The sequence below is a fragment of the Erinaceus europaeus genome, chromosome X (assembly GCF_950295315.1).
Source record: "Erinaceus europaeus chromosome X, mEriEur2.1, whole genome shotgun sequence".
Lineage (NCBI taxonomy): Eukaryota > Metazoa > Chordata > Mammalia > Eulipotyphla > Erinaceidae > Erinaceus > Erinaceus europaeus.
Genome location: NC_080185.1, coordinates 91,652,865 through 91,662,439, shown reverse-complemented (window position 1 = coordinate 91,662,439; position 9,575 = coordinate 91,652,865).

Here is a 9,575-nt window from a genome sequence, read left to right as displayed (position 1 = left end):
AGTAAAGTAAAGCTTCTTCATGTAGAACTTTCATGTTTCTCCATAAAAGCTTTTGCTCTGATTCCAGGACTCGGGTCCATGCTTCCATCACTGTGTGGGTTCTGACATTGAACCCTATGCCATCAGCTGGTTCACTGGGCTCCTGACACATGCATTTGACAGTCAGGCTAGCATCCTGATACACTTTGTGGCAGAGATAGTGGTTTGTATAACAGTGGTCCTTTTAAAATGTTATTGGTATTTGTTAATCCTTGCCACAAATGGATTAATATTTCAGTGAGTACCTGTGATAAAATATTCCTAAGACCCAATGTCATAAATCCACGGACACACGGAAATGAAAGTATAGCGTCCTCACCTATCCTGCCCTAGTCAGTCAGAATCCTACATTTGCTTATCTGTCATAAGTTTGTTGATAATTTTAGATCCTAGGCATCACCTTCTTTTTTTTTAATATTTATTTATTTAGTCCCTTTTGTTGCCCTTGTTGTTTTATTGTTGTAGTTATTATTGATGTCATTGTTGTTGGATAGGACAGAGAGAAAAGTAGAGAGGAGGGGAAGACAGAGAGGGGGAGAGAAAGACACCTGCAGACCTGCTTCACCGCCTGTGAAGCGACGCCCCTGCAGGTGAGGAGCCGGGGCTCAAAGGGGGATGCTTAACACGGGTCCCTGCGCTTTGCGCCACGCGCGCTTAACCTGCTGCGCTACCACCTGACTCCTATCATGTTCTTTTTTATCTTTTTTTAAATTTATTTATTGGATAAAGACAGCCAGAAATCGAGAGGGAAGGGGATGACAGAGAGGAAAAAGAAATCAGAGAGACACCTGCAACACTGCTTCACTGCTCATGAAGCTTTCACCCTGCAGGTGGGGACCAGCAGCTTAAACCTGGGTTCTTGCACATTGTTCTACTTAGCTCTTAAAATAATACAAAAATTCTGGAATGAGACTGCCTAGTTCAGGCCAAGCCTCTTTTACTACTGCTTATGTGACCTTAGGCAAGCTTTCTTTCTTTCTTTTTTTCTTTCTTCAATTAGTTTCCACTTTATTGGGGGAGTTAATGGTTTACAGTATAGTTCTTGACACATAGGTACAGACTCTTTATCTCCTCATGCTAGGAGTCTCCAGGGCACTCTCTCCTCCAGTCTAAGTCCTTTTTCATCATCATACCCTAGAACCCCAGCACCCCTCTATCCCAGTCCTTTCCTTCCTCCCCTCAGAATATTTTACTTTGATGAAATACATTATATCCAGTCCAAAACAAAGAATCCGATTGAGAAATGGGGGAATGACTTGGGCGGAATGATCTCCAAAGAAGCAATCTAAAGGACCAACTAACGTATGGAAAACTGAGAATTATTGATGAGATTAAGCACATAGCACCTAGTATGCAGACTAAAGTATAATACAGTGTACCTTGGTAAATATAAACCCAGAGGTCTATGAGAATCTCAGACATGCTGCCTGTGAAATGGTGCAGTGGATAATGTATTGAACCGTCAGGCATGAGGTTCTAAATTCAATCCCTGGCATCCCATGTATCAGAGTTTCTCTGTTTCTCTCATTCTCCTTATTTCTCTCTCATTGGTAAATAAATCATTTTAGGGAAAAAAATCCCAGACACCCCTAAAAGATTCCTGCAAGCCTGAATGGGACCCCAGTGAGTGGGAGAAGAGAGAAACCTGGGCACTAAGCAAGAGAGAAAGAGGACATTGTGGAATTAATCTGTCATTAGACTGTGGGTATCAGGAAGTTGGAAACCAGGTCTGCTTTATGTCTGTGTCTTCTGGGGTCAACTGAGCTCCTGAGTATAATAGATGTTAGATGTCTGTGAGACTGAATAGAAATCATTGAACTGAAAAGCTATGGAAGCCTCCCAAAAATGGAACCAATGCAATGGAACACAGAATAATTCTGTTGCCAGAGCACCAGAATGAGCCTGGGAACACTTAGGCATAATTATGGGTCTTCTTAGGGTCGTGTATGAGGTGAGTCACAGTACTTTGGTAATAATAAGAAAATACGGATGTTTCCAAATGATGTGCTCTTTCAGATGAGAGAGGATTCAAGGCTAAGGCCATCACTATAGCAATGATGGAGTTCAGAGTTTTGTCAAGTAGGGGTATTCACCGCACACATGAATGCCGATTGTAGCATAGGTCAAGGCAAATAGAAATTCAAGGCAAATGAGAATTACCGATTCCGGTTGAAAGAAAACAACAGGCCCATTTTGATTTTCAATGTGAATGAGAAATTGTCAGTTATTTTTTTCTCTCTCTCTCTCTCTCTACCCTTGCCATGACCCAGAGTGACCCATACCTTTACAGGAAACAGCAGAGAAGTTACTCTTAAAAGAGTCAATTTAGCACTTTAGAAATTATAAATGCCTACCATGCATTGTCACTTGTTTTTTAAAAAATCAACTTTGCATAAGCAACCAGTTACTTTACAGTCTGGAGTTAGAGACTGAGTCCACTAGCAAGAAGCTGGAGGGATGTCATCTAAATAGCACCTGGGGAGTCGGGCAGTAGCGCAGTGGGTTAAGCGCACGTGGCACAAAGAGCAAGGACCAGCATGAGGATCCCGTTTCGAGCCCCCGGCTCCCCACCTGCAGGAGAGTTTCTTCACAGGTGGTGAAGCAGGTCTGAAGGTGTCTATCTTTCCCTCCCCCTCTCTGCCTTCCCCTCCTCTCTCCATTTCTCTCTGTCCTGTCCAACAATGACGACATCAATAACAACAACAATAAAAACAAGGGCAACAAGAAGGAAATAAATAAATAAATATTTCAACATGGGCAACAAAAGGGAAAATAAATAAATATAAAATTTAAAAAAAAATAGCACCTGACAATTGTGTTCATAGCAGCACAAGTCGGAAGAGCCCAAACTTGAAAGCAAACCAGATATGCCCAACAACAAATGAGTGGTTAAGAAAGTTGTGGTATACATACACAACAGAATACTACTCAGATGTTTAAAAATGATGAAGTCATCTCCTTTGCCTCATCTTGGATGGAATTTGAAGGAATCATGTAAAGTGAGATAAACCGAAAAGAGAAGGACAAATACAGGATGATCTCACTTATAGGCCGAACTTAAGAAACAAGGACAGAGGGGGTCGGGTAGCGCAGCGGGTTAAGCACAGGTGGTGCAAAGCACAAGGACCGGCTTAAGGATCCTGGTTCGAACCCCAGCTCCCCACCTGCAGGGGAGTCGCTTCACAGGCGGTGAAGCAGGTCTGCAGGTGTCTATCTTTCTCTCCCCCTCTCTGTCTTCCCCTCCTCTCTCCATTTCTCTCTGTCCTATCCAACAACGATGGCATCAATAACAACCACAATAAGAACTACAACAACAATAAAAATAACAAGGGTAACAAAAGGGAAAATAAATAAATAAATAAATAGGGCAAAAGAAAACAAGGGCAGGAAGGAAAAGAACACAAAGTGAAACTTGGACTGGATGCAGCAAAGCAAAGCAAAGGACTCTGGAAAAGGAAGTTATGGGAAGGTGGGGGGGATTGACTGGGACTATAGAAATCCCAAGACCACCAGTTCACTCCCGTGGGGGGAGGGCTTGTCATGGGCTTCTTCAAAGAATTACAAGACAAACTCCACGAACAATTTTATACAAAGTCCAAACTTTGTTTCTTACAGTTGTGAAATTGTAATTGTAGAAATTGTGTGGAAGTGAAAATAAAGTGCAAGAAAAACTGGGACAGGGGAAGACCACCCTGAGGACCTGAAGAGAGAGAGAGAGAGAGAGGCTCTCTCTTGTGCCTATTTCCTTTACTGAAACTGTCAACATCACACCTGAGTCAGCTTCCCACTGATTGGCTGAGATTACCAGGTGTGGTTACTTTATTTAAAAACTCCTCCCACAATGGACAAAGTAGTTCCTTGTGCTTGTTAATACCTGTCCCATGTCCATTTCTTATACAACATTTCATTTCTTCCTGGGGAACATATGTGGAGGTGTCGTGCGGCAAGGTGTCCATGTTCCAGATGCTTATGGTTTCCATGTCTGGCTCTCCCAATGTCTGTTCCTGCACTGACCCCAGCAGGGGGGAGGGGTGGGGTATTAGGTCCAGGTGCAAGATGGTGGAAAGGGACCTAAGTTGGGGATGAGAGTGTTTTGCAGACAGCTCTCAGAGGGACATGAGAAATTATACCCATGTGTCAACAACTGCACTGTAAACCATTAGCCCCACAATAAAGCGATTAAAAACCAAAAATAAGTAAATGGAATCTGAAAGATGGAGTATTTGTTCATAGGATACACTCCACTTTGTGTTACGGAGTTCATGATGATACGTTCCCAGCAGCTCATCCTACACCTCAGACACCTCTCCAAAAAGAAGAGGAGGAAGGGAAAGAAGGAGAATGTTTTCTTGTCCCTGTTTTGATAATCCAGCAATTTAGGGGGACAGGAATTATGACTCACGGGGTTTTGATTTGCCATTCAGTCTGATAAGGCAGATAAGAAAGAGAAGGCTTAGATGCTGACCATAGGAAGCTATAAAATACAGTCAGGGTTGTGTTGCTTTCTCTCCTCCTTGTTTGCCACTGAAACATCAGTGGTCCACGCCTGTCCCCACACCAGCACTCAGCAGAGGTAGATTTCAAACCCCTGCCACCATGGGATAGGCTCAATGACCTTTTTAACCGGCTTCTCCGCTGTTATCTCATTCACACAGTCTATACATTTATGGCTTAAAGGAAACATGCCTCCATATACAAACAGCCAATGAGGCAGATAAGGTAGATAAGGTAAGCCTTGATTACCATTTTAATGAGTGTAATTCGCTTCGGACACCCTCATCCCATAACAGGAATGTAAACATCTTAAGGTCACCGGTCCTGTCTCACTGCTTTCTTTACAGCACCTTGGTCATAGGGACAGGTATCAATCCAAATTGGTTATCGTTAGGAACGTCTACCTGTTTGTTTAGCTCTGGTAAGTTCTTTGTTGCTAAGTTCCATTGCCATTCTTGTCACTGCTTGAATTACTTCTCTACTTGAATTCCCTCTTCTTATGGGGGCACCACCCCCTCCACCCCATCCCCCGTTAGTTAGGGAAAGATTCTGCTTAGGAAAAGATTCCTCTGGAGGAAGGACATGAGCAACCATTTGCTTTAGACCCTGCAGGTAGCCAGGAAGAGGAGCCAGAAGCACCAAAAGTGTCTGCATCCTGCACCAGTAAGTATCTCTCTTTCTACCTGACTACTAAGGCTATAAAATGCAGATGTGAGAACCTGGAGACAGAAGCTGAAGTAAACCCCCTCAAGGTTCTGTGTATCCCTAAAACCCACTATATAAGTTAGCAGACCAGAAACTCAGGGCCTTTACTGTGTTCTCTCTCCCTCTCCTTCTCTCTCTCTCTCTGTCAAGTGTCTGCATGCCGCTAAAGCATGTTATTTTCCTCTCTTTTCTATCCTTGCCTTGTCTCAGTAAATGCCCATCTCTTGGTATTCTTCCACGTAGATGTCAGTCTAGAACCCTCCCGGCAGAGCTTAGAGGGGACCTCTATATCCTTTGTCCTGCTCCTTCCTGCTCCCCTGCTTCACCCCCACGATGAAATGATGTCGTGAGTAATCAATCTGCCAAGTAAACCCAGGTTATATTTAATACACTTAAAACGGTTACGATGGCAAATATGAGGGGGCAGGTTGTGGCGCACCTGGTTGCACATGTTACAGTGTGCAAGGATCCAGGTTCGAGCCCTCAGTACTGACCTGCAGAGGGAAAGCTTCATGAGTGGTGAAGCAGGGCTGCAGGTGTCTCTCCCTCTCTATCTTCCCTTTCTCTCTCAATTTCTGGCTGTCTCTATCCAATAAATAATAATAATAATAATTTTTTTTAAAAGATGGCAAATGTGGTAGTATTTTTTACACAATAATAATAACAACACCAATAATAATAATGAAAACCAAAAAGCTAAAGCCAGATGTCTCACTTCTTATACGTGCTGAAGGGTGACATAGGGCACTGTGTGCAAGGGGCAGTTACACAGTCCTAACCCTCTTATCCTGTCACATATTTACAATGAATCCTTTGTAGCCACAGATCAAAGAACAGCTTTTATTGACCTATATCCGTATTTGATTGTCCAGCAAATGAGCACAAACACACGCCCAGAGACCAGCTTCAGTTTCCTCTTGCCTCCCAGGTTCTCTAAAGAGAAATAAACTGTCTGACTGAAAAAGTAAAGTTCAGCACAGAGAAATTTCTGGAAATCAAAGCATTTGTAACTGACATTAACAGGGCTCAACTTGAAAAATCACCCATTGGCTCATGAGAAAATTTAACTCTCTCATAAAGGACTATGAATGAGCATGGGGGTTGGAAGAGAGCAACAGTGAAAGTATAAAGAGCATGATGAATGAAGCAGACAAAAAGATGTATGTGTGTGTGTGTGTGTGAACACTCAGACATAAAACCCTCATTATGTTTATGATTTCATTCCCAAAGGTCCAGATAATGTCAGGTAAAACTGTAACTTAGGACTCAGTCCAAGCAATGTTTTTGCTTTGATAAATCAGTGTTAACTGAGTCAATTTGGGTGGGGGTGGCAGAAAAAAAAAAGCAGCAAATCTATTTGTTCAGCGGAAAATGTCAGCTCTGGCTTTGAAGAGTTGAGCTCAGAGGTTTCAAAGGGCACACAGGAAACACTGCAATGGTAAAAACAAAACAAAACAAACAAAGAAAAACTGTGCCTAGAGCGTTAGTCCACCAAACCTTCAACCCTTCACATGGCTTTATCTGATCACCTGGTTCCAGATCCACGACATTCACAAAGAAAATGGCTTTGTGATAAAATTAGGAGCTCAGGACTGCCATCACCTTAATGACCACTAGAGCAGGAAAGGGTGGGGGTTGTAGGGTGTCAGATGGTCAGAATCTTATAGGTTCTCGCAGATTATTGGAGCCTTTCATTTTTGTTGGTTTCTGGTTCTAAACCCAATTAGGCACTTAGTGTTAGCTGTGATAATTTTTTTTAAGCCAGAACACTACTTAGCACTGGCTTATGGTGGTGCTGGGGATTGAACTGGGACTTTAGAGCCTCAGGCCTCAAAAGTCATTTTTCATAACCACTATGCTGTCTCCCCAGCTCTCCGTGACCATTTTCATCACAGACATAGCAAGTCAAAAAGAAAAACAGCGTTTTGTTTGTATGTTTGGTTGGTTGGTTGGTTGGTTATTTTGCTTCCAGGGTTATCATTGGGGCACAGTGCCTGCACTATGGATCCGCTGCTCCTGGAGGCCATTTTTTCCATTTTGTTGTATTACTGTTGTTGTTGTTGTTGGATAGGACAGAGAGAAACTGAAAGAGGAGGGGAAGACAGAGGGGGGAGAAAGATAGACACCTGCAGACATGCTTCACCACCCATGAAGTGGCCTCCCTGCAGGTGGGGAGCTGGGAGCTCAAACCAGGATACTTACTCCAGTCATTGCGCTTCCTGTCATGTGCGCCTGACCTGCTGCGCTATCTCCCGGCCCCCCTTTTTTTGCCTTTTAAAAGTTTTGCTGTGCCCTGATTTTCAACATTCACTATGAATGAAAATAAGGTGCTTTATAGTTAGAAGTACAAACATTCAGACTAGAAAAGCCATAAAAATTAAAATTACAAAATAACTAGTATAATAACACTTTTTCAAAGCAAACTATTTCACAGTAGAATGAGTTTTTTTATCTATTATCAAATTTTATTTTAAATATATTAAACTATTTTGATTAAGTAGTAAGCAAAATCCTAAATGTTTTTATTTTATTTATTTTTGTTGTCACTGGTGCTTCGCCACCCCAGGATGACTTTTTCACATAAAAAGGAAAAGACTGGAGCCCCGCTTCCCCAGAGCCCCACCCCACTAGGGAAAAAGAGAGACAGGCTGGGGGTATGGATCAACCTGTCAACGCCCATGTTCAGTTCCACCTTCTGCAACCCACAGTGACCTTGGGTCCATACTCCCACGAGGTTAAAGAATAGGAAAACTATCAGGGGATGGGAAGGGATACGGAGTTCTGGTGGTGGGGATTGTGTGGAGTTATACCCCCTCTTACCCTATGGTTTTTGTCAGTGTTTCCTTTTTATAAATATATTTTTTTAATCAACAACAACAAAAAAGGGAAAGACAGGAGTAGAAAGACAGTGAAAAGCTTCCTTCAGTGCAGTGGGGACTTGTTGGTATGCTTCTAAGACCCCTTCTGTTGCATTGCTTGATGTTGTAGTCTATTTACATAATCACTGTTTTACCTGGGTCCCGCCCTGCCTGCAGGGTATTGGTTTAATCCCCACTGGTTAGATGGAAGCTTTCTATGTTCTGTTTGTGTTCTTTTTTTGCTCCGCCCCCCTCTCCTAGTCATTTCCTTTCCCTTACCACTTCCTGTGAAGAGATGCATAAAAGGCGATGTATCTCATTAATAAACGAGATACTGCTTCCCAGCTCAGCCATGAGTCCCTGGTCGTCTCTCTCCCGCTCGCGAAGCTAGACCGGCAGGCACTAGGTTTCAATCTGGGTTGTGTACGTGACAAACAAGTACACTATCTAAGTGAGCTAATTTGTTGGCCACTAAATGCTTCATTTACTTCTCAAGATGTGTTATTCTAGTGTAAGTAACACTAATGCTACTAATAATTCACAACAATGAAAGTGACAGCTGTCATCATTTGGCTTCATACTACATATAGCCACAGATATGAATACACAGACTTATACATATATGCATACAAATTAAAGAAATGATAGACTTTCATATCTAAAAAGGTCTACGAACTATCAATACTCTCCAATTCCAAACAGAGTTCATATATATACTTTCATTTTTCTGTTTTTAATTTATTTATTATTGGATAGAAAGAGAAATTCTCTCTCTCTCTCACACACACACACACAATAAAAAAAGAAAGAGAGAAATTGAGAGGGGGAGGGGGAGATAGAGAGGGAGAAAGAGACAGAGAGACACCTGCAGCACTGCTTCACCATTCGTGAAGCCCTCCCCCTGCAGGTGGGGACCAGGGGGTTGAACCTGGGTCTTTGCACACTGTTATGTGTGCACTTAACCAGGTGTGCCACTTACTCTCCCCACCAGCAGAGTTCTGAGACAGTCCAATAAAACATTGCAGATGCATTTCTAGCTCTCAAGGTCTTGAGGGGAGAGTAAGAGGTGGCACATCTGGTTGAGTGCACACATTATAATGCACAAGGAGGCCAATTCAAGCCTCCACTCCCCATCTGCAGGGGGAAATCTTATGATAGGTGAAGCAGTGTTGCAGTATCACTCTTTCTCTCTATCTCCCACTCCTCTATCAATTTCTCTGTGCCCTATCTAATAAACAAACAAACAAACAAGGCAATATATTGGTAATTAGTTGTCTTGAACTGAATTTTGGGTAACCCCTTGGGCCAACACAAGAGGAAATACAGGCATTGGCAGCTTACCATTTTGCTTGGGGGGTGGTTAAAATTGGCACAAAGTTGGGGCCGGGTGGTGGTGCACCTGGTTGAGCGCACATGTTGTAATGTACAAGGACCCAGGTTCAAGCCCCCAGTCCCCACCTGCAGAGGGAAAGCTTTGCG